Below are 26,656 nucleotides of genomic sequence, written 5' to 3'. Positions count from 1 at the left end.
ATAAAGTTTTGTCTTAAAGTTTAAAGTAAAATAACTGGTTGTTGTAGAAAAGAAACAGGAATATGTAGGACAATCATGAATTGATATAGAAAGTTGAGGTTTGCAGAAAATGAATTTTATTTGTCATGGAAAAGGGTGGCTAAGATTTAATAGGTTTATACGATTTTTAAGAGTTTTCCCATCAGACAATATCTTCATACAGTGCTTCATACAAAATCACTTCATACAGTGGTTCAGTTAAAGTTTTCTTGTATTATTTGTCTGTTCTTAATAAGAAGTTATAAAAGGTTTTCCTTAACTGAGTGTCTTGCTTAGAAGACAAACTTTCTGTATCACCTGTGCTGTATATTTATCTTATCATCCTTTCTTGTTGTAGAGAATAAGTCTCACTTGTGAAATAATTATGTTTCTTTTACAATCATGCTACCTCCTATCTATAGTTTTACAACCTTTTGTTTTTTAAGTTTTTATTGAAGATTATCATTCATATGTGATTATCTATAAATAAGTGTATAGTATAAGTTGTGAACTTACAAAACAAACATGAATATCATCATACAGGGCTCCTATATATTACCCCAATAGCAGTACCTTGCATTGTTATGAAACAATTTTTACAAACTATGGAAAAGCATTGTAAAACTATTACTACTAAATATAGCCAATATCTTACATTTGATGTACTTTTCCCCCAACTCACTCAGTTAATGACATCCTGAATTAGTATTTTGTACTTATTATAGTTTATGAGAGAACATTTTCATATTTGTTCTGGTAGCCACAGTCCATCTTCTACCACAGGATTCACTGTGTTATACAGTCTCCTGTTCTGTACAATCCACTCAAAGTGTATACTCACATTCATCGCAGAGTTGTGCTATCATCATCTCAGTCAATTTTAGAACATTTTCATTACTCAAGAAGGAAAAATCCCATATCCCCTTATACCCCCTGTTATTGTCCCTTAGAATTGATATAATATCTTTGCCATTGCTGCAAATATTACAATATTATTGTTAACTCTATTCTGTTATGTGCAGATGGTCTCTTCTCGCACATGGCACTTTTTATAATACTTTTTGCACAGGGAGCCCATTTGCCATCTTTGGCAGCCCTAGGTGGGCTGCTCTTGTGGTTACTGGCAACCTACCCTTAGTTCCTGAAAGTAAGCCTAGCTCAAACAAAAGGAAATTTTCCATGTGTAATCATCCAGGGGGCACTCCTTCTTTGTAGCAATTTCCCCTCTGTTTATATCCTCTCCTTACTCTTGAGGAGGTTTAGCTTCTGGAGCTGCTTCCTGCTGAGTGTGGATTTTGTAACAGGTCCCAGTGGAGGAGCAGAATCTTGCCCTAGCTATGTTAAGGTATACTTGACTGTCAGCACACTGACAACAAAATCGTTCATAGCCCTGGGCTATGATCATTTGTAGTTTAATAGCTTCTAACCTTTTACTCATGAAGTACACCAAGCAGTTAAGAAGGCAGGGACCACATTTTAAGAGCCTGATACCAATTATTTGGGGATGTATTCTGGGTAAGAACCTTGATAATGTAGGCATAGAGTTTTTGATGGATTCTCATATCAATTATGCAGGAAGATTGATAATGTTATGAAGCTAAATGGCTTGGGTGTTTAGCCCTAGCTGCATTGATGTATTTACCCATGTGCAGCAGGAGGTATTGGCTACTGCACATACCCCTCCTTGTTCTGCCAGAAGATGATCAAGGGCCATCTCATTATCCATGACATTTGCTGTGTCTATAGAAACTCAAATTGTTTTGAGAATTGCATCAGTGATATTGATATGTTCTTCTACTGTGGCTGTTAGGTTGCCTTATGATGAGCAAACCTTCCATAGGGAGTTTATAGTCTTATGGTTAACCCTAACCCAGCTACTTCATATCTAGGGCATGTTTATTCCTGGTATGGCTAGAGGGCTGGTAAACAGAGATACCATGACTCAGATATCCTATTGTATATTGGCTCCTTATCCAAACATTATTTACACATTCAGGCTTGGAGATCAAGCAGTCCTCCTTCTAAGCCTTCAAAAGGCAGTTAAAATGTATCTTTTTGGTGCACACAAAACTTTCTAATTGGTTCTTTATAAAACTTGGATTTTTTTAAAAAGACTCTGCAGCTGCCTATTGTTTTATTTAGGTCACAGCAGACATTAGATAGGGGACACAGTTTGTAAGGTAACATGATTCACAAGACAAGTATGAGCAAAAATTTTTCTAAGCAGCCCACATCCTTGAGTTTTTATATATTAGCTCCCACCTTGGATTTAGATAAGTATAGGATAGGTAAATAAAGGCTCCAACTTTTGAGTTCCCCTTTTAGATATTGACTGTAGCAGTTTGATATTATTGATGAATTCCAATTCTGGGCATATTAGATGATAATAGATTCATAGGTTTACTTAATTAAGGAATTACATAAACCTGTTGTGCCAGTAGGGCATTGAGTCCCCACCCACCAAAGAATGGTATTTAATCATTTACCTAACTTCATATCTTGAGGAAAGAAGAGAAAACTAACATTAGTAGGAGGAAGGAAATAAAAATCAGAAAGGAGGCAATTGAGATAAAGCACAGAAAAACAACTGAGAGGATCAATGAAACCAAAATTTGGTTCTCTAAAAAGATTAATAATAAAATTGATAAACCTTTATCCACTAAACAAAGAGAAATGAGAGAAGATGCAAATAACTATTTAAGGAATGAAAGTGGGAAAATTAACACTCATCTGGCAGAAATTAAAAGGGTTATAAGAGAATACTATGAATATTCATGTCAATAAACTAGATAATCGAGAAGACATGACCAAATTCCTAAAACATAAAAATAACCTGCTCTGACTCAAGAAGATATAAAAGATCTTAACAGACCTATAAAAGCAAAGAGACTGAATAATAATCAAAAACGTTCCATCAAGGAAAGGCCAAAGTCCAGATGGCTTCAGTGAGAATTGTACCAAACATTCAAACAAGAATTAACACCAATCCTTCCCAAACTCTTCCAAAAAACTGAAGTGGTAGGAATTCTTCCTAACACATTCCATAAGGCTACTATTGTTCTAATACCCAAACCAGATAGACACATCAAAAGAAAACAAAGAACAACTTCCATACGAATATAGAAGCAAAAACTCCCAACAAAACACTGGCAAATCAAATCAAACTACATATATTGTAAGGATTATACCCCATGGCCAAGGGTTACTTTTCCCCAGAATGCAGTGGTGGGCCAACCTAAGAAAATCAATCACTATAGTAACACCACATTAAAAGAATGGAGGGAACAATCTATGATCACTTCAATAGCACAGAGAAGGCTTCTGATGAAATCTACCATGATTTCATAATAAAATTGCCCAGAAAAATAGGAATGAAAGTTTACAACCACAACAAGTAAATACAAAAAACTCACAGCTAACATCATAGTCAATGTGAGAAACAATGAAAGCCTGCAATGAAAGAATGAAACCTGAGGTCAGGAACAAAATAAGGATGCCCACTGTTACCACTTCTATTCAAAATTAAACTGGAAGTTCTAGCCAGGGTTATTAGGCAAAAAAAAGAGAAAGGCATTCAAAGCAGATATCAAAAACTACCACTATTCTCAGATGACATGATCGTTCATATTGAAAATCCCAAAAAAATCCACAGGAAATCTACTAGAGGAAATAAATTCAGAAAAGTTGCAGGGTATACGATAGACACTAAAAAAATCAGTTTTGTTTTTCCATACCAGGAAAGAACACTCTGATATGGGCATTAAACATGAATTCCAGTAGCTGCAACACCTACTCTGCAGTTCATTGGCATCATCCAGGATAACTAACAAGGAGGTGGGGATGGACAACCACCATACCAAGGAATCAGACTACAACCACAAGCAAGAGAATCCCATCCATCAGCCATATGGGATTGAAGCCTCCTCTCAAATAGAGGTGGAGTAGGTATCCCCATCCCAGAATCCTCAAGATTGGGGAATAAAATATATATGAGAGTAGACTAATATTCTACTATGAACTTACTGGTATTCCAGCAATGGAAGAAATTATATCACTGATGTGGAGACAATGGCTGCTGGAGGTGCTGAAGGCAGAGAAAGGGAAAAAGAGGTGTAATATGGGGCCATTTTTGGAACATGGAATTGTCTTTACTGACACTGCAAAAACAGATACAGGCCACTATATATCCTAAAGAATTGAGTGAGAGTGAGTAGAAAGAATGTAAACTATAATCCATGCTTCGTGGCAATGCTCCAAATGTGTTCAATTGAAATGAATGTACCACATTAATGAAAGTTGTTAATGTGGGGAAGGGTGGGAGGTGTGTGGAATGGGGCATTTGGAAATTCCTTATATTTTGTGTGCAACATTTTCTGTAACCTAAGTACATTTGAAAAAAATAAAATATCTTTTAAAAAATTCCATTCACTATAGCCTCTAAAAGAATAAAATACCTGATAATGAATTTAAATAGAGATGAATGACCTGTACACTGAAAACTGCAAAGCACTCAATTAAATTTGACCTAAATTATGACCTAATTAATTTTAATTAACTAAAGATGATCTAGATAAATGGCAAGATATCGTGTCATTGTTTCAGATTTAATATTGTTACAATATCAGTACTATCTGAAGTGATCTACAGATTAAATGCACTACCCACGCTGAGGGGAAGACAGTATATTTACATGCTAAGTTTGGCTTCGAGACTGGCCACATTTGAGCCAGTCTCTCAGGGTAACTCTTAGGCACCCTGCAGCTCTAGACCTTGTTCTTATTTCAGGTACACAGGCTCACAAGCATAATCAGAATCAAGGGCTCATTGTTGGACCTTCATTCTTTTTTGGTCTTTGCCGTTGCACTTGGGGGACTGTTGCTGTTCCTTTAGGGACTGTGATAGAGCTCCACTGGCGAGGAACTCAGCAATACCTCAGCTGTTGTTTTTAATTGTAACCACTGTGAAAATATCCAAACATTTTTATGTACCCTGGATATATGCCCTGTAGAAATCCCTGTCAACCATGGTTCCCCTGTCAATAACTTCCCACACCAGTATTCCTCCCCTGCCATTGTTGAACCTCTCTGTGATCCAAAACTTCTTCAAAAATGAAGCCCAATATATAGCCAGGTTCCATTAATAGTAAAATGAAATACAGTGATGAGTTTAAAGGTTAGATATAGAATACATATTAATTTAGAAAAATTAAGTAAAAATAAATTGGGGTATCAAAAAATTTAAAAATGCAAAAGCCTTATTTTTGATGTTTTGCCTTCCATCACTGCAGTAAGTGTTGCCCTGTATGCAAAATGGCAAGGCAACTTCTTCTGCCAAGGGATTACTACCAAGTACCAGCTGATGATGTAACTAGAAAATGACCTGGAATAAAAGGAATATTCGGACCAGCAGAATATCTCAGTCTACATATAATACCAGGAGTTAAAAATGCTTTTTGACCTTGACTAAAAGGGGGAAATGGAAAGGACAAAGAGTTTATATGGCTATGATTCTCCAAAAAGAGCAGGGACGTCATCAGAGGGGTCACTCTTATGCACACCTTGAGCAGAGTTCCAGAGACAGATAAAGTAGATACAACCCCAGGTACTGGTTCTTCTGAGGGCTACAGGGACCAACAGGTTCTATGGTCATGGCAGATGGAGTTCTGTGCCATGTCAGTTGGCCCTACTTTGGAGTTTGTGTTTCTGTGTGATGGAGCTGGACTCAGATGAGATCTTTGTCCACAAGCCTCCCCTGTTACTTTTACCAGATCTGTAGTTGGTGCTTGGGTTTAGTGTATATGCAGGGTACCTGAATCTCTGGACTGACCATGCAACAGCCAGGCCCTGAGCCTCAACAGACTTGCAACTCCTATACTCTGGTTTATTGGACTTACCCCACTCAGCTAACATGGAGGTGAAGAAGGTCAACCAACACACCAGGGAGCCAAGAGTGCCTACAACTGAAAGCAGGATTGCATCCAGCATCCATGTGGAAACTAAGCCTCCTCTTGATATAAATGTGGAGGGGACACAACCATTCTAAGGTCCACAGGATGGAGGAATAGAGTATGATTAGAGTGGACTTACTGATATTCTATTCACAAACTATTGTGATTAGTAATTGAAGAAAATGTGGCATTGGTGTGGAGAAAGTGGTCATGGTGGTTACTGGGGGCATGGAGGAAGAGATGTGATGTGGGGGCATTTTCAGGGGTTGGAGATGTCCTGGGTAGTGCTGCAGGGACAGTTACCAGCCATTGTATGTTCTCCCATGGCCCACTGGGTAGACTGTGGGAGAGTGTGGGCTATGGAGTGGGCTACTGACCATGAGGTGCAACATTGCTCAGAGATGTATTTGCCAAGTGCAATGAATGTCTTATGATGATGTAGGAGGTTGTTGTTATGGGAGGAGAAGTGGGGTGAGGGGGATGGGAGGTATATGGGGACCTCATATTTTTTGAATGTAACATTAAAAAAATTTTTAAAAAGACAAAAAATGAAAAATAAATGCGATACCTACCAAAATCTCTGCAACCTTTTTTTAGGAATGGAAAAAGGTGATCCTCAAATTCATATGGAATAGCAAGGCACCAACTAGCAAAACAATATTTCAGAAGTCTCTAACTATATATTAAGCACACACAACTAAGAGATCATCCCAAATTATACAACATAACATAAAAAGAACTAGAAAAATCTCATCTATTCTCCAGGGGAAAAACAATCAGCCAATACAGTCCCAAATGAACCAGAGAAGGAATTATGCACCAAAGCAGTCGCTGCTCAATGAGAAAGGTAAATCCTCTTGGAATGAAAGAAAACATAGTTTTCAACAAAGAAACATAACAACAAAATGTAAAAGCAAACTTTAGACCTATGTAAAAAATATCCAAAATTCAAGGACACTAACAAGATGGTGGCAGAGTAAGGAGCTCATAGAGTCAGCTCCTGCTACAGGGCACTTAGTAATCACATGGTGTTATCTAAAGCACCTGTTTGGGTGCTCCAGGAAGCCAGAAGAGCATCCTGTAACATCCTTGAAAGAATGGAAGGAAGGAGACTGCCCATCTGCAGAGAAGATTCAGAAGTAGAGCACCCCATGCCCTGGAGGCTTGTGCCCATCCTCCAATGGAGGCACAAGCCACCTTGGGAGCTATTCTGCAGCTGGAATAGGAAGCTCCACTTCCCAAAAACGGGGAAGGAAAAGGTAGTTGGGCATTAATTTCAGCTACTGATGAGTAAATTGAGAGGCCTACAGTATATAACCCAAGCAATAGCTAAAGTTTGAACGTGACCAAGTCAGAAAGAGGCTGAGAGCCACCATCTTAACTCCATGCTGGGCACAAGGGGAAGAAGGACAGAATAAAAATCCCAGTGCTGGTAGGGACCAGTACCTTTCCATCCATATCAGATTGCAGCTGTAGCATAGGACCCAGCCTCACCTCCAGCAGGGAGGAAGCTGGGGGACCTGCATTAGCCTCTTTGGGAAATTACCAGCCAAGTTGAGATACCACTGAATATCCTACTATGGCAGCACAAGCTACCCCAAGAGCTATCCTCTGGCTAGAAATGGAAGATTCATTTTCCAAAAAAATGGGGAGGAAGAGAGTTGGCCACTGATTTCAGCTACTGTTTAGTAAATTCAGCTTGCTAGAGCCTAGTCCTAAGAACAGCTAAAGGATGAACCTGTCCAAGTCAGAAAGAGGCTGGTGGCCACCATTTTAACTCCACCCCCAACATGAGGGGAAGCCAGGCTGACCGAAAATCATGGTGAACATAAGGACCAGTTTCTTTCACCCAGATCAGCCTGCAGTCCTATCCTAGGCTTCAGCCCCACCTCTGGCAGGGAGGAACCTGGTGGGCCCTGCACCAGCCTATCCAGGTAACTGCAGGTACCTTTAGCTGACACAGACTGAATTATTGGAAGTCTACCAGGACAATTGTGGTCATCTTGGACCTGCAATGCATAGATTGCTGCCCAAGCCTGCAGCTCCATCCCTGCCCCAGGCAGGGGTGAAAGGGGTGTGAAGCTTCATCAGTCTCTCTGGGCAGCCAGAGAGTCTAGGCCTGCATGCCTTGAATTATTCCACACACCTGTGATTCTGTCCCTACCCATGGCAAAGGATAAAGGTGAGAGAAGCTTCATAGGTCCCTGGGTAATGAGGGCAGCTTAAGCCTCCACAGCTTAGAGCACCAATGACATCCTTGGCTCCTACTGCACAACCAGCAAAGGAGAAAGGGCAGAAAGCCATAAACTAAAGAGAAAAACTACACCCAGAATAAATACTCTACTACTCCAGATGCTAAGACAACAACAAAAAATTATAATCCACACCAAGGAACAGGAAGATATGGTCCAGTTAAAGGAACAAGATAATGTTCCAAATAACAGAAAGGACTTGAGACAACTAATCATAGAAGTTCAAACAAATCTCCTTAATAAATTCAATGAGATGGCTAAAGAGATTAAGGATATTAAGAAGACACTGGAGAAGCACAAAGCAGAATTTGAAAGCATACATAGCAAATTAGCAGATCTCAGAATGAAAGGTGCAATCAATGAAATTTTAAAACATTGGAATCATATAAAGCAGATTTCAGGCAGCAGAAAGGATTGGTAGGCTGATAGAAACGGCCTCTGAAAGTGAACATACAAAAGAACAAATGAGGAATGGAAAAAATTGAACAAGGAATCAGGGAACTAAATGACAGCAAAGGCGTACAAATGTACATGTCATGGGTGACCCAGAGAAGAAGAGAAGGGAAAAGGGGCAGAAGGAATATTTGAAGAAATAATGATAGAATATTTCCCAAACCTATTGAAGGACATAGATATTCATGTCCAAGAAGCACAATATATTCCCATACAAAAAAATCCAAATCAACCAACTCTGAGACACACACTAACCAGAATATTTAATGCCAAGGACAAAGAGAATTCTGAGACCAACAAGAGAAAAGCAAAGCATGACATAAGGGATACCCAATAAGATTAAGTGCTGATTTCTCTTCATAAACCAGGGAGGCAATAAAACAGTGGTCTGATATATTTAAGATACTACAAGAGAAAAACTTCCAGCCAAAGCTCTTATATCCAGCAAGACTGTCTTTCAAAACTGAGGGTGAGATTAGAATATTCACAGATAAAAAGAAACTGAGAAATTTCTAACCAAGAGACAATATTTCCAAGACATACTAAAGGTTATGCTAGACCCTGACAAGAAAAGACAGGAGAGAGAGGCCTGGAAGAGAGTCTATAAATGAAGATGATATCAATAAAAGTAACTAAAAGAGGAAAGGACTGGTGAAAATAAAATATGGCAGATAAAACTCAAAAAGTCAAGAAAAAACTTAACCAATGATGTAAGGCACATGTGTTCATAAAACTGCAACTCAACGTTTAAAAAAAATCAAAAAAAGTTCTAAATAACTGGAAGAATATTCCATGTTCATGCACTGGAAGACTAAACAACATTAAGATGTCAATTCTACTCAAATTGATATACAAATTCAATGCAAGCCTAATGAAAATTCCACCAGAATGTTTTTAATTGAAAACACAATTATCACATTTATTTGGAAGGGTAAGGGATCCTGAATAGCCAGAAACATCTTACAAAGGAAAAGCGAACTCTCACCTCCAGACTTTAAATCATATTTCCTAGCTATCGTGGTTTACAAAAAGCATGGTACTGCCATAAAGACAGACACAGACCAATGGAATCAATTTGATGGTTGAGAAACAGACCCTCACATGTATGGTCAAGCCATTTTTGACTAGCCTGTCAATCCCACACAGCTCAGGCAGAATAGTCCATTCAATAAATGGTGCTGCAACCAATCCAATGTCCACATAGAAGAGGTGGCATTGGATTGGGAAAAGTGGACATGGTGGATGATGGGTATGGGGAAAGGCAGGAAGAGATGAGAGGTGGAGGCGTCTTTGGGACATGGAGCTGCCCTGGATGGTGCTTCAGAGGTAATCACCGGACATTGTAAATCCTCACAGGGCCCACTGGATGGAATGGAGGAGAGTATGGGCCATGATGTGAACCATTGTCTATGGGGTGCAGAGGTGCCCAAAGATGTACTTACCAAATCCAATGGATGTGTCATGATGATGGGAGCGAGTGTTGTTGGGGGGGGAGAGGGGGGGTGGGGGGTGGGGTTGAATGGGACCTCACATATATATTTTTAATGTAATATTATTACAAAGTCAATAAAAATAAATAAATAAATAAATGGTGCTGAAAGAACTTGATATCCATAGCCAAAAGAAGGAAAGAGGACCCCTATCTCACACCTTATCCAAAAATTAACTCAAAATGGACCAAAAACCTAAAAATAAAAGCAAGAACCATAAAACTTCTAGAAGAAATGGTAGGACAGTATCTTCAAGACTTGGTGGTACATGGTGGATTCTTAAAGGAGATAAGAGGAGGACTGAGATGGACTACTGATGGTTAATGTACATAAAAGTTTTAATTAGCTTTGTTGTGAAAGTGTGGAAACGTATAGAGTGGATGGTAACACATAGTAAAAGTTAGTTTATAAATGGGGATGTGGCTGAAAATGGTAGTCTAGATATGAAATGCCAATTGACAGAATCCTAAAGAATAATCTAGGAACTGAATAGTAATGGTAAACGAAGAAGTAGATGAGAAATGTGTTTGATGGTCCAGATGTAAGAGTGTACTTTATTAGCTAAAGCAAATGTATATCACTACTGTAAGGTGGTGGGAATGTGGAGAAGCATGGGAAAAATACCACTGGAGTTTCCTATGGACTCTGGTTAGCAGTAATAATGTAATATTGTTGCATCTATGCCAAAGATGTACTGTGTTGATAATGGCACAGTATGGAAAATGTGTGCCAAATGTACACTATGGTCATGGTAACAATCAGATATTATCTTGTCTGTAACAAATGTTCAGATAGAGGGGTGTTGTTTGGGAATTCTGTACATATGCATGATTATTTTATAAGTTTACAAATTCTGCCATAAAAAATATACTTAAAAAATAATAATAGGGCAGGTTGGGGGAAAAATACACCAAATGTAAGATAAGGACAATAAGATTTTGACAACAATCTTTCATAATTTGTAAGAAACATCTCACAAAAATGCAAGGTGTTGGTGGAGGGTTGATGTATGGGACCCCTGAATGATGTTACACATGTTTGCTTTCTAACTTCACAATTTTTACCATACTTATTATTTATGAATGATCATATATAAATGACATAAATATAATAATAGGGTGGGTTGGAAAATACTTTGGTTAGTAGTAATATTGTGATAATGCTCTTTATTCATTAGTTTAAAATGTTTAACAATTCAAGGTATTGGTGATAGGGTGAGGTATGAGAGTACTGTATGATGTTATATATGTTTGTTTTGTAAATTCACAACTATTATACACTTACTGTTTATGTATGCTTATGTATGAGTGGTATACTTGAATAAATTTAAAAAAAAATTTTAAAAAGCATGGGACACACTGAGTCCATCACTCTCCCTTGTGGGGAATGGAATTGGAAGGAGACTATCTGGGGAGTCTGGCAAGTTAAAATTAGATATCAATTATAAGACAAAGTCTAAAAGTTAGGTATTTTTTTTTATCACCATTTTACAGATGAGGAATAGGTACAAAGGTCTCAAAGTACTTTTCCTGAAGTGACCCACCAAGTACATGTCAGAATCTAAGTACAGGGAAGTCTGACTTAAGGTAAACCACTGTGGAAATAACTTCACAAGAGTCACAATTCCATCCAAGTTGGGCTGCCCTCAAAGCCCATGGTGAGCCTCAACTACATCCAAGGGCTGCAAATATGATGGTCTGAAAGCACATACCCAGCCAGGAGGGTCATCATAGAGATGGTGGAAAGAGCCACTGTCTCCCCTTTTTACACTCTATTAAATAAAGTGAGTGCATGGTGACTGTTTAGGTGACCCTGTGTTAGGCACAGGGCAGGGAGAGATGAATGTAAACCTTATGGGAGTGATTTACAATCCAGTGAGCAAGAGGTAAAGAATCAGCAAACACAACTTGAAGAAGAGGGGTCAGTGGCAGGATAACAGAGCAGGTAAGAAAGATGCAGTGAGTGGATGAAGTTCAACCTGTTGCCCACATAGGATGTCCCTGGTTTGGTTCCTGGTGCCTCCTAAAAACAAACAAGCAAACACATGAATAAACCAACTCAAGGGATCCTTTGTGGCTCAGTGGTTCAGTGCCAGCTTCCCACATACAAGGTCCCAGGTTCAATGCCCATTCCTGGTACCTCAAAAAAAAAAAAGGTTACCTAAGTCAGAGAAGACAAGACTGGAGCTGGGGATCAAAGGAGGAGAAGGAAGCAGCCAAGTGGCAAGGGTCTATTTCAACATCAAGGAAATAGCCAGTGACAAGTGGAGAAGGAAGACAGAGCTTGATCACTCAATTACCTCCAAGGGAGTTGGGCATGACAAAAAAAAAAAAAACATTAAAAATGTGCCAAGTATTTAAATAGACATTTCACAAAGAAGATATACAAATGGTAAATAAGCATAAGAAAAGATGCTCAAGTCCATTAGCCATTAGGGAAAGACACACAAAGCATGATGAGCTATCCTTCACACCCATTCAAAAGGCTATTATTTTTTAAATCAGAAAATAGCAAGTGCTGGTAAGGATGCATAGAAATAGGAAACCTTGTACACTGTTGGTAGGAATGTAAAATAGTGCATTGGCTGTGGAAAACAGCTTGGCAGTAACTCAAAAAGTTAAACTAAAATTACCAAATGAACTGGCAATTCCCCTTCTGCATATATATCCAAAAGAATTGAAAGCAAGGATTCAGACAGGTATTTGTATGTCAATGTTCAGAGCACAATAAAGAAAAGGTAGAAGCCAAATAACTATCAGCAGATGAATGGATAAACAAAATGTGGTAAATACATACGATGGAATATTATTCAGCTCCAAGAAAGAATAAAGTCCTGATGCATGCGTCAACATGGATGAACCATCAGGACATTACATTCGGTAAAATAAGACAGACACAAAAGGACAAATATTGTGTGATCTCACTGATATGAACTAAGGATAAGAACCAAACCCACAGATTTAGAATCTAGAATATAAGTTACCAAGGGACACAATGGGTTAGAGAACAGAAAGCTGATACTTAAATTGTGCAGAATCTCTATTTAGGTTGTTTGTAAATGTTTGGGAATGGATAGTGGTGATGGCAGGACCGTACTGTGAATTATATGTTTGTGAATGTGGTTGAGAGAATTTAAGGTCATGTACGTTACTAGAAGGAAAGCTAGAAGCTTAAAGATGGGATTGTTTAACTAAATGAACCTGTTATCAATGATGGACTGAGGTTAACAAATATAAGATTGCTCTTTCATGAATTAAAACAAATGGATGGCACTATTACACATTGTTAATAATAGGAAAGTAGATGGAAAAATACACCTAATGTAAACTAAGGATTATAGTTGTCAGTAATATCTTATATTCTTTCATCAAGCCTCACAAAGCTGACACACTAATGCAGAGTCAACAATAGAGGGATACATGGGAACATTGTATTTTTTTACATGAATTTTCTGTAAACATACAACTTCCCTCATTTAAAAAAATTGTAGTAATTTAAGAAAGGATTATGCTAAGTGAAAGAAACTAGATGCGAAGTACCACGTATTCTATGATTTCATTAAAATAAAATGGAGAGATAAATTTATAGAGATGAAATTTATAGTGGTTATGTAGGGCTGGGGAATGATAGAAGGATTGAGAGGTGCCTTCTAAGGGTATAGGGTTTTCCTTCTAGGAGAGATGAAAATGTCCTAAACTTGATTGTGGTGAGGAATGCACAAATCTGTAATTACACTAAAGTACACTTTGGATAGGTTATATGGTATGTAACTATATCTCAATAAAACTTCTTTTAAACTTGGGGCACACATTGTGGAGGTTCTTGTAGTCCAGTATAATACCCTTGCTTTTTACTGTAAGCTGGGAATGCATGGGGGTTTCAGTAAAGAAAAACAAGGGCCAAGACTTGCCTTAGGTTTTAACAGGATCATTCTGGCTGCTAGGTAAGAATGGACCACAATGGCAAGTAGGTCAAAAGGCAGACCAGTTAGGGAGCTATCACAGTAGTCCAAGCAAATGATATGGTGGGTTAGACAGAGCAGCAGCAGTTAGGGAAATCAGGTGGTCAGGTTACACACGTATTTGAAGTAGCTGCTGCTGTATTGCTGAGGGGTAAGAAGTGACATAACCCCAACTCCAAAAGATAGATGGATGAACAAACAGGAGGAATGTAACTATGGATTAAGTACACTATTATTATTCTAATAATGGAAGAACATGTAACATTGATAGAAAGACAGTGGACAAAGAGGTTTTGAGGGGAGGGAGAGGGAAGAATAGGTGTTACATGGGGCAGTTTTCAAACACTGGAATAATTTGTATGATACTGCAATAACAGATACATGTCATTATACATTTTCTCAAAACTTATTAAAATGTGTTGTGCAAAGTGTGAAACAATGCAAACTGTAGACCATGCTTAACAGCAATGATTCAATATGTGTTCATCCCATAAAATAAATGAACCACACCAATGAAGGATAATGTTCATGGGGAAAAGTGTGTTAGGGGGAGGGAGTAGGGTATATGGGAACCCCTGTATTTTTGATGGAACATCTATGGCAAATAAAGCTCCTTAAAAATAATGAAAACAAAATGTTTTTTTTTTTAAATTGTGACATTGAAGCACAAGTATCAGTGGAGTTGTGATGTTAGGCAAGAGAAAGACTGGGGTATCACCAAAACTAGTTGATATTTGAAAACATGGAAACAGATTCTGAAGAGAGAATGCATTGAATCAGATCCATAAAAAATAAAAATGATATGCGGCTCTTGACCAAATTTTAAAACTACAGATCTGAAAAAAAGAAACTATAAAGGCAAACTACAGACGGAATAATATTTGCAAACTTAACTATGACAAAGAAAGAACACATACCTAGACTATCTGAAACTGATATCTGGAACAGGTATATACAATATTGGGAGTGGATGTGGCTCAAGCAGTTGAGCACCTGCTTCCCACGAGAGGTTCTGGGTTTAGATCCAAGTACTTGCTAAAATAAAAACAAAAAACGAACGAACAAAAAAATTTCAGGGGAGCCCATGTGGCTTGGTGGTAGAGCACTGGCTTCCCACTAAGGAGGTCCTGGGTTCAACCCCTGGGCCTAATACCAAAAAAAAAAAAAAAAAAAAAAAACCATAAAAAAAAAAATACAGGTATCTAGAATAAATCAAAAGAATTTCCAAAATTCTCAAAATTCAACCATGAAAAAACAATCCTGGGAAGCAGCTGTGGCTCAATCACTTGGGCTCCTGTCTACCATATGGGAGGCCCTGGGTTTGCATCCTAGGGCCTCCTTGTGAAGGCAGTCTCACCCACAGGCTGTGGATTGCCAACTGGCCCACAAGCACTGCAGAGAGCTGGCTGAGCCAGGTGACGCAACAAAGGAGGGAGACAAGCAAAAAAAAAAACCACACACACAGAAGAGTGTGCAGAGAATGGACAGAGCAAGCAAGCTGCAAGGGGGGAGGGGAAATAAAAAATTTAAAAAAAAACAATCCTATTAGAAAATGGGCACTATATATGAGCAAACATTTCACCATAGTAGATGAATGGATGGGAAATAAGTACAGGAAGAGATGCTGGATATAATTAGCCATTAGGGAAATGCAAACTGCACCATTATGATATGTAACTACACACTATTATAACAACTAAAAGATAAGGTGACAATACCAAATGCTGGTGAGAATGCAGAAAAATGGAATCTCTCATACATTGCATAAGAGAATGTAAAATGGTAAAGTCACTCTGAAAACCAGTTAGCAGTTTCGTATACAACTAAACATAAACTTATCATATGGCCCAGCAAGTGCACTCCTACACATTAATGACATATAAATGAAAATATATGCCCAAACTAAAGCCTTAGTTTGTTGTTTGAAAATATCTAGTCAAACTGGTAAATCTCTAGCTAGGCTAACCAAACATAAAATAGAGAAGATAAAAATTATCAATACCAGAAATGGAAGAGGGGTCATCACTACTGCTTCCACAGACATTAAAAGGATAATCAAACAAGACTATGAACATCCTTATGTCCAATAACTTGATAACTTAGATGTAATGACTCAAAAGTTCTTGAAAGATATAAATTATCAAAATTCACACAAGAATATATCAGAATAGACCTATAGCCATTAACAATTTGAATCATTAATAACATTCTCAAAAAGAAAGGACCTGGTTCAGATAGTTAAATAGCAAATTCCACCAAACATTTAAGGAAAAATGAAACCAAATCCCCACAATCTCTTTCAGAAACAATGCAGAGTGAACACTTCCTAACTCAATAGATGAGGCCAACATTACCCCCATGGCAAAACCAGAAAAAGATATCAAAAGAATGGAAACCACATACCAATATTTCTCATGAACATAAAAACAAAATTTTGTCCCATTACCTGGGATTGTCCAGCTGACTAGAGGTCTCCTAGAAGGAAAATTCACATAACAGGACAAATGCCTATAATGGTCCCTTCCCAGAATCTTATTATTGCGTATTTTGTAGGAAAAACTCATTTTAATAAAAATCAAATGTTGAAAAAGCTACACAATGAAAGATAAACCTCCCTCTCATCCAGCCCCTGTTCCCTCAGTTCTACCACCGCCCAGACACCCACTTACCAATTTCACACATCTCCTTGCTGGATAAGCCATCTGGACACAAGTATATATGCCTGTGTCTCATTGTACACCCTATGTTTTGCAAGTTTTTTTTAACTTAAGTTATTCAGTCATTAAGTCAACCTTTCTTAAAGAAATGCCCAAAATAGACCTAATAGCCTGACCATGTAACATAAAGTCATATCAGGATACTCTTAGTGAGAGGGGGTGACATGAAAAGGCAGGACAATGGACATAAACTAGGACTGCCCTAAACAAGGGGGAGCACACAGTCATCCTGGAGCTCATCCATCTGTTTAACAGCTCTGTGAAAACCCAGTTCATGGATTTACTTTAATTGACAAATCAGTGATCTGGAGTCTCCCAGGTCCACCCAGACGAATGCACCACCTCCCGCTTCAGTAGCAGGAGGTCCAGTATTAAAGGATGGGACTCAGCACAGGTCTGCACCCTCCCCAGAGCACAGGAGTAACACCTCCCACAAATGCCCCAGGGTACAGAGCTCAAGGCAACATAGCACCTGAGAAGCCACAGCCATCACCAAAGGACAGGCTGAAGGAGTCTGGACACCACCCACCAAGGCCTGCAGCCTGGAGCTGAGCATCATGGAGGGAGGGGTGGGGCAGCTTCCAGCACTGCCCATGTGCAGGTCCCACCCAGACCTCAGGGTCCACCAAAGGCTTCCAAACTGGGAATGGCCCCACGCACTTCCTGCTTCAGGTACCCAGGGTTCAGCTAGTGGATCATCAGAACCATTCCTCAACTTTTGACTGTTTTTCTTTAATCTTTAACATTCTCCATTTAATTTTTCAGCCCTTTCAGTTTTTCACTTTTTCTACCTACTTAAGCATTATCTTGTCACCCTATTTCTTAGAGATTATACTTCAATTTTGAGCTGTATTTCCATTTTTTTATTTCTTCTCATTCACTTTTTGAGTTTTTTAAATTTATGATATCTTACCATGTATTATTTCATTTTCCTAATGCCTGTTATCTACTTTTCAGAAAGTATATTTCAGTACATAATATAGATCATGACAAAGAACTTTCATTCATTTGTTGTGGATTACTCTGCACCTCCTCCTTTTTTCCCTATATTACTTTGATACTTGAAAATAATGTTTTTTCTCTTGGTTTTCATATGATTAAAAAACTTTATAGACAGAAGTGAGGCTGAAAATAGCTTTCTAACAATACAGCTCTGTTTCTCTTTCTACATGTTTTATGAAATATTTTAAAGTATGGAAGCTTTCTTCCTGATATTTTCAGATTCTATACTTCCATCATTCTTCCAAAAAGGGTCTTCACTCAGTTCATTAACTCTACCACAACTTTTGTTGTCTATTTTCTTTTGCCATCTGACTATTGAATTTTCCTTTTACATGTACTCTTCTCTTGAGAAAGTTTACCATGTTGCCAAAATTTTGGCATTCTCTATACACCTATAGATTTCCAAAATCAATGATCTATACAAGTCTATATATATTCAAAAGCAATATGTATGTTATTTCAATTATTTATATATTTCATTTCTGAATTATCTTGTTTTTGTATATTTAATGTATTGTATTCCTACAATCATTAGATTTTAGTTTCTTATACTTTATGGCTACAGTTATTTTCTATTTAGTTTTAAATCAATTTTTATACATATTTGGTGTTAGCAATCATGGTTCATATTCAGCAAATTCTGAAAATTTTTTATTGCTTTAGATTCATAATCAAATAGGTTCAGCATCATTTATATCTGAACTACAATATTACCACCACATGGCTTGATACCTATCATCAGACACACACATGGTCCTCAAGGATTCTGGCTAATACATGTTCTTACTCCAATTAAAATACTATTTTATAAATAACCTGTAGAAAGAAAAATTCATTTAATAGGGTTTATTGAATCTTTAACATTTAAGAACACATCAAAATCTTTCAGGCATAGTCTATCATGATCTTATTATTAAACCTTGAACATATGGACATTAGCGAGAATTAAGTTCTTCAAAACCACAAAAATGTAGTTATCCTATAACTAACTCACATTCCAGGATTTCAGAAATGCACTCACAGGATGCCTATAATCTGGGAACTTTCTGCTGCTCACTATGTGGATGGTCATTTGTAGAAGTCATTCTACTCTGTTCACAGCTGCATTTTAAATATCCACAGGTAACATTATACTCAATAGTGAAGTAATGAAAATCTTTGTGGGAAACAAAGGCATGTGGTTTCCATGGAAGCAAGTTACTTTCTGACCACTGGGTCATGCTGTCCCTAGAGATATACATGCAGATGGCTAATCTCTCTGGGAAACATAAGATTCCAGCAGAACCCAGACTTGATATTTCAAGTAACCTGGGCAACAAGATTAATGAATATATTTGTTTCAATAATATAATAGAACATTATGAGTTTTAGTAACTATCTTATCCACTGTGCACTGTGTTATTTAGAATGAGGTAATGGGAATAGTTAGCTAGAATAGTTGCTGGTTCTCACAATTGCTTGGGGTATATAAAGAAGCCCCTGAGATTAATAAACTTGTCTGATGAGCTTGAGGCTTCAATGCTCGCAGATCCCCTGAACCCAATCTTTCTTTATCTTTCACTCCTGATACCCTCGGGTCCATCAACTCCGACAATCTTCCCAACAGTTCATGAACAAGATGAGTTAACTTACTTTCATCACTAATTTTCAACATTGTACTATAAGTTCTAGCCAGAGCAACTGGGTAAGAAAAAGAACTAAAGTCATCCATATTGGAATGGAAGAAGGAAAGCTATCCCTATAGATGACATACTCCTTTAAATACATAATTCCAAAGAAGCCACAATACTAATGCAACAATAAAGGCATTAAGCAAACTTGCATAGTAGGAGATAAATGCACAAAAGTCAGTTTCACTTATACAGCACAGCAAAAAAAAAGTCCATTCAATTAGCTGCTAACAAATAAAATAGCTAAAATGAATTTAATGAAAGGATAAAACACAACACTACCAAACATAACTGAATGAAACTAAAGATCCAAACATATGGCAAGACATCCATTGTTCAACGATGATAAGACTATTTGTTCTAATATCAATACCACCCACAGGGAACTACAGATTCAATATAATAGTTATAAAAATCCCAGCAGTCATTTTTGCTTACAGAAATGGAAAAACCGATTCCCCAATTTAAATGGCTTCAATAAGTGTCTTTAATAGAGAAAACAATCACCTTTCTCCCTTGTGAGACTGGGATAGACTAATTTATATAACATCAGGAGGGCTTTCATTGAGATCTGGTTGACTTCGATAGGAAAATGTGGGATTCTCTGAGGGAAACTGGGGTTCATAGAAATTTGAGTAGTAATTCTCCCTGTTAATGGAGGGCAATATTTTCCTGTAAATCTCATGGGGACTCAGAGGCCAGGATGCGGAATATCTCTGAGTCTACAGCTGTTTCTCCACTGGTGGATTTTCATTCAGACTGGGTGCAAGTTTTTGGTTCTCAGAAGGAAGTAGAGGTCTCTGGAAACACAATAACTGACCAAGTCCCCTCCTCTTTATACTCTAAATCACAGGATCTGCAGTGAGTCAAGCATGAGCAAGGGTATGAAAATTCCTTCAACATCACTAGTGACTAGTAAGATTAATAAGAAAACTAGGTCTCACTGCTACATCTTTTGGAGTGCACATGATCTGGGAGAGGAAGGACTGAAATAGGAAGGTGCACACTCCAGGCTGCTGAGGGAGTTGTTTAGATCTTCAGTTAGGGAAACACCTGTTGACCACCTCTACAGAAGTTCTCATATCATTCTATTTTTCAATTCCAGAATTTCTATTTCCACTAAATTTATGCTATCTAGCCCTTTATTGATCCTCTCTACTTGGGGAGACATCATTTTCATGTTTACCTTTCACTCACTGAGCAGATTAAAAATTCGTAGATGCACTAATCTGGAAAATTGTGTCGCTGTAAGTGGGTACTGCTCATCTCTTTTGAAAAAAAAATGGCAGAGAGGGGGCAGAGGCCTAACTTGAGTGAGCTGTTTTGGGAATCCAAGGAGCAGGAGGCAGCAGGCATCATTCAGGAGGGAGCTGGACAAAGAGATAAAGAGCTCAAGGGAAAACCATGAGGTGCTCACCCTTGTGGTTGGAAAAGGGGGTGGGCAAGCCCCACCCTCAAGGCAAATAGCCTCCATGGACCCGCTGGCCCTCAAAGGCCAGCTGAGGGGGAGGGAGCATTCTCTGGGAAGAAGTGGGTCTGGTGCAGGATGGGGAGTAGTTTCCCTTCTCTGGGTTTGGAAACCTCAGTCCCCTTTGAATCTCCAGGAGGACACCAGCCAGCACTGGGGTGGCCCTGGGGAGAGTGGAAGGGGGAATCTGCTCAGGCAGGCTGTCACACCCAGCCACGCTGGGAGAGAGGAACTTGATCAAGGAGGGGCAGGGATGGGCACCCAACTAGCCCAGCCCCTGAAAGCTGTTAGAAAGTCCAACTCTTAAGGGAAACAGGGCCAGGAAGAGCCAGACAAGCTTCCAAAAGCCTGTTTAGCTCATAGAGCTGCTGCAGCACAAGAGGGAGCTCCTGCCTTGAATGTAGGTGCCTTGTTGGAGCCCTGGTACCTCCTGAGTGAAGGGATCCAGAGAGAGTAGGCATACTGCGAGCACCTCATGATAGGGACATAAGGCTGAGATTCTATTGTTTTTTTAATGGTTTCTTGGATTTTTTTTTCTTTTTCCTTTATTTTACTTGGTACAACTTGATGCATCACCTGTGGAAGGCAGGCTGTAGGTGACTGATGAGCACCAGCAGCCTATGAGGTCTCTGGGGGCCTAAGAGGGAAGGCTGCTCTTCCGGGGTGGCTTCTTTGTTACTTTTGTTTTCTTTGTTCTTTTCCCTTTCTTTGTCCCTTTTTTTAAGCTTATTTTTCAACCATTTTAATTTCTCTTCCTTTTGCTTTTCTGCCTTCTGAGTTCTGTTGCTTTTCTTTCATTCTACCAGTTTTTGTTTGGTCTTCATTTTTTCTTTTTCTCTCTTTCCTTTTTCTTTCTGTCTACTTTCTTCTGATGTGCTTGGCATTTTAATTCATCCTATTTTTTTCTATTTTCATTCTTGTTTAATTTTTTCTATTCCAACTCTTTTTATTCTTATTCCTTTGTATTTTTTATTGTTTTTTTTTTACTTATATTCCTTAGTTTCCTAGTTCTTATGCAGTTCCTCCTTACCCTTTTTGCATTACTATTACTATTATTCTTCTTAACTCTTTTTTTCCTATGGGTCTAGCATTTTTTCCCCAAGGGAATAGAGACAACTGGGAGGATATTCTAGAGGATGAAACATCAAGAAACAACTTTTTAAAAAAGATTTATTTTTTTTTCTCTCCCCTCCTCTCCCCCCCCATTTGTCTGCTCTCTGTGTCCATTCGCTGTGTGTTCTTCTGTGACCTCTTCTATCCTTATCAGCAGCACCAGGAATCTGTTTCCTTTTTATTGTGTCATCTTGTTGTGCCAGCTCTCCGTGTGTGCAGCACCATTCTTGGGCAGGCTGCACTTTCTTTTGTGCTGGGTGGCTCTCCTTATGGGGTGCACTCCCTGCATGTGGGGCTCCCCTACTTAGGGAACACACCTGCATGGCATGGCACTCCCTGTGTGCATCAGCACTGGGCATGGTCCAGATCCACATGGGGCAAGGAGGCCCAGGGTTTGAACAGTGGACCTCCCATGTGGGAGGTGGATGCCCTATTCATTGGGCCAAGCCCACTTCCCCCCAAAAAACAACCTTAAGGACTGCCAGGAAAAGGGATGAAGAAGGTAGGTAGAGACTGAGACACCTCCAAAAAAAGCACCCAGAAGGCAGGTACCTATCTAAAGGAGGGGCTCTGGATATTTATAGTACAGGAAGGTGCTCTGAGTCATCTGGAAGGTACTGGAAAGATAAAGAAGAAAACCAGGAGTTGCTTGCACCTGTGGCTGGAAATCCCACATACACACCACAATCCCAGCAAATAGCCACGTGGTCCCTGGCTTGCTGCTGCCAAGTTACTAGGAAGGGGTGTTCCCTGGGAGAAGAGGGGTCTGGCAGATACTGGACAGTGGTTTCTTTGTGGTGAGTTTGGCCAGCTCAGGCCCCTTTGAATCTTGGAAGAGACCCAGACCTGCCTGAGAGAGGGTAGGCGGGATCACCTCAGGCAGGCTGTCACACTCAGATGCCCTCCTGAGAAGAGAAAGCCATTAGACTAGAGAGGGGCTGGGCCCAATTGCCTCATCAGCAGGACTCTAGCAGGTACAGAAGTCTACAAACACCTGGGGAAGGTGGCACGTAGATCTCTAAAGACACATTAACCTAAGAAGACAATTTAGCTCAGTGGAGGCAGTCTTGCCTTGCATGTATGAGGCCCCTGGTCAAAGGTGTGACCCAACAGGTTATCAGGCATCAGCTTGTAGTTTATGACAAGGAATGTACTGGCACTCTTTTTGATTTAAGTGCTCTTGGACCTGTTATTTCTTTGCTTTAAGGAAGTCCCCCTTCTTTATTTTAACTTTTTAAATTTTAATCACTGAAACTGGGTACATCACCTGCCTGCAGAAGGTAGGCTGCAGGGTGAATGATGAACACCAGCAGCCTGAGAAGCTCCTAAAGAGAAGGCTGTCTTTCCTCAGTTGTTTTGTTGTTGTTGCTGCTGCTGTTTTGTTTCTTTTGTGGTGTTTCCCCTCTCTTTGTCCCACCAATTTTATACTTTCACTGTTTTTTTTTTCTACCTACATAATTTCTTTTCTCTCCTTCATTTATCTATTTTCTGTTTTCTGTTCTTTTTCATGCACCTTGCCTATTTTGCTTGGTCTTCAATTTTTTAAAAATTTTTATTTCTTTTTCACACTCTGTTTTTTTGTTTTCTTTCCTTATTTTTTTTTTTTTTTACAGTTTGCTTTTCTTTTCACCTCTCTACTCATCATTCCAGGCTTTTAATTCATTATTTTTCTCTATTTTTTCTCATTTCATCTTTTTGATTCCACTTTTTAAAACTTATTCCACTGTCCTTAAGATTTTTTACTCATGTGGAGTATTTATTTTCCTAGGTCTTGTATGACACCTATTCTACCTTTTATTATTATTATTGCTATTATTATTTTTTCCTCTTCTTATCTCTTTCCTTTCCTCTGGTCATATTTTTTTCAAGACAACACAGACAAGGAAATACAATAAGAGGAATGAAGTGTCAAAGTGAAAACTTACAACATGCAAAAATAATAACAAAATAAAACACTAGAGCAGAAAGAGAAGCTAACCAACTGAATAAACCCATTGAAATAAACAGATGCCTAGACACCAACAAAAAATTATGACCCATACTAAGAAACAGGAAGACATGGCCCAGTCTAATGAACAAATTGAAAAAAAGGAGGAAATACAGAACATGGAACTAATCAAAGATGTCCAAATATCATAAGTCAACTTAATGAAGTGAAGGAAGAGATTGAGGATATTAAAAAGAAACAGGGGAAGCAGATTTGGCTCAACAGATAACAGCATCTGCCTACCACATAGGAGGTCCAAATTTCAAACCCAGGGCCTCCTGATCCATGGGATGAGCTGGCCCATGTGCAGTGCTGATGTGTGCAATGAGTGCTGTGCCATGCAGGGGTGTCCCCTGCATAGGGAAGCCCCATGCACAAGCAGTGCACCCCGTAAGGAGAGTTGCCCAGTGCGAAAAAGTGCAGCATGCCCAGGATGGTGTCGCACACATGGAGAGGTGATGCAGCAAGATGATGCAACAAAAAGACACAGATTATATTGCTGGTGCCACTGATGAGAATACAAGTGGACACAGAAGAACACAAAGCAAATGGACACAGAGAGGAGACAACTGGGAGGAGGGGAGGAAGGGGAGAAAAATAAAAAATAAATCTTAAAAAAAAGACACTGGGAGAACATACTTAAGAAATTGAAAATATACATACATAAAAAGATAATGGATATGATGGTGATTAATGGCACAATGCATGAAATCAAAAATACACTGAAAGCATAAAACAGCAGATGTGAACAGACAGAGGAAAGAATCAATGACAAGGAAGGCAGTACATCTGAAATCAGATAGCAAAACAGAAGGATAAAAAGACAGAAAAAATCCATCAGGGACTTAAGGATTTGAATCACAAAAACATATGCATTGTAGGCATCCCATAGGGAAAAGAAAAGAAAAAGGGGACAGAAGGAATGCTGGAGGAAATGATGGCTGAAAACTTACCAACCCTACTGAGGGAGAGGGATGTACATGTCCAGGAAGTACAGCACAACCCAAAGTATAAATCCCAACAGCTCTACCCAAGACATATACTTCTCAAATTGTCCAATGCTCATGACAAAGAGAGAATACTGAAAGTAGCAAGAGAAAAGAGATCCATCACATACAAGGGAAGCTCAAAAAGATTAAGTGATTTCCCATCTGAAACCATACAGTAAGAAGGCAGTGGTATGACAGAGTTAAGGTGCTAAAAGAAAAAACTTCCTGCCAAAAGTTCTCTATCCAGCAAATCTGGCATTCAAAAAATGAAGGAGACTTCAATATATTAACAGATAATGAGAAATTAACAGCATTTTTCTATAAGAAACCTGCCATTCAAGAAATACTAAATGGAGGGAAGCAGACTTGGCCCAGTGGATAGGGCGTCCATCTACCACATGGGAGGTTCATGGTTCAAACCCCAGGCCTCCTTGACCTGTGTGGAGCTGGCCCACATTGCTGATGCACACAAGGAGTGCCGTGCCACAAAGGGGTGCCCCCCGAGTAGGGTAGCCCCAGGCGCAAGGAGTGCACCCATAAGGAGAGCCCCCCAGAGCAAAAGAAAGTGCAGTCTGCCCAGGAATGGTGCCACAAACATGGAGAGATGACATAACAAGATGATGCAATGAAAAGAAACACAGATTCCCCTGCCACTGACAACAACAGAAGCGGGCAAAGAAGAATATGCAGCAAATGGACAAAGAGAGCAGACAATGGGGGGGGGGGGGTTGGGGGGAAAGGGGAGAGAAAGAAAATAAAAAATAAATCTTTAAAAAAAAAGAAATACTAAAGGGAGTTCTTTAGGATGAAAGGGAAAAAAGGAGAGAGGTGGAGGAGAGTATAAGAATAAAAAGATAAGAATAGAAATAACAACATATGGCATATATAAGTCTAAAAAAATATGGCTAATAAAAGGAATTCCCTGACAATAATAACATTGAATGTTAAAGGCTTAAACTCTTCAGTCAAGACACACAGAATGGATAAGGAAATATGAACCATCCATATACTGCCTACAATAAACTCATCAAGGATCCAGGGATGCAAGGAGACAGAAAGTGAATGGATGGACAATTTTACATGCCAACAATAAACAGAAGAGGGTGAGAGTAGCTATACTAAAACCACACAAAATAAACTGTAAATGCAGAACTATTATAAGAGACAAAAAAAAAATAACACTATATATTAAAAAAAAGGAGAAATCTATTGAGAAGAAGGAATAATCATAAATATTATATTATATTATAGGGAATCTCAAAATGCATGAGACAAACAAGGGAAATAACTAAGTGGGGATATACATGCCTCTACAATTACTCTGGGGAATTTTAATACACCATTATCACATTAGGCAGAATATCTCAATGAGAATCAAGAAGCAAAGACCCGAAATAATATATTAGAGGATCTGGACCTAATTGACATACACATAACATTACACTCAAATACTGTGCAATATACAATCTTTCTGAAAGCACATGGATCATTCTCCAGGATAGACCATATGCTAGGCCACAGAACAGCTCTCAATGAATTTGGAAAGATTGAAATTACACAAAGTAACTTATCTGACCACAAAGGACTGA

Source organism: Dasypus novemcinctus, chromosome 17, assembly GCF_030445035.2.
Source record: "Dasypus novemcinctus isolate mDasNov1 chromosome 17, mDasNov1.1.hap2, whole genome shotgun sequence".
NCBI lineage: Eukaryota > Metazoa > Chordata > Mammalia > Cingulata > Dasypodidae > Dasypus > Dasypus novemcinctus.
The sequence above is the reverse complement of the archived record's forward strand: the minus strand, read 5'-3'. Positions refer to the sequence as shown.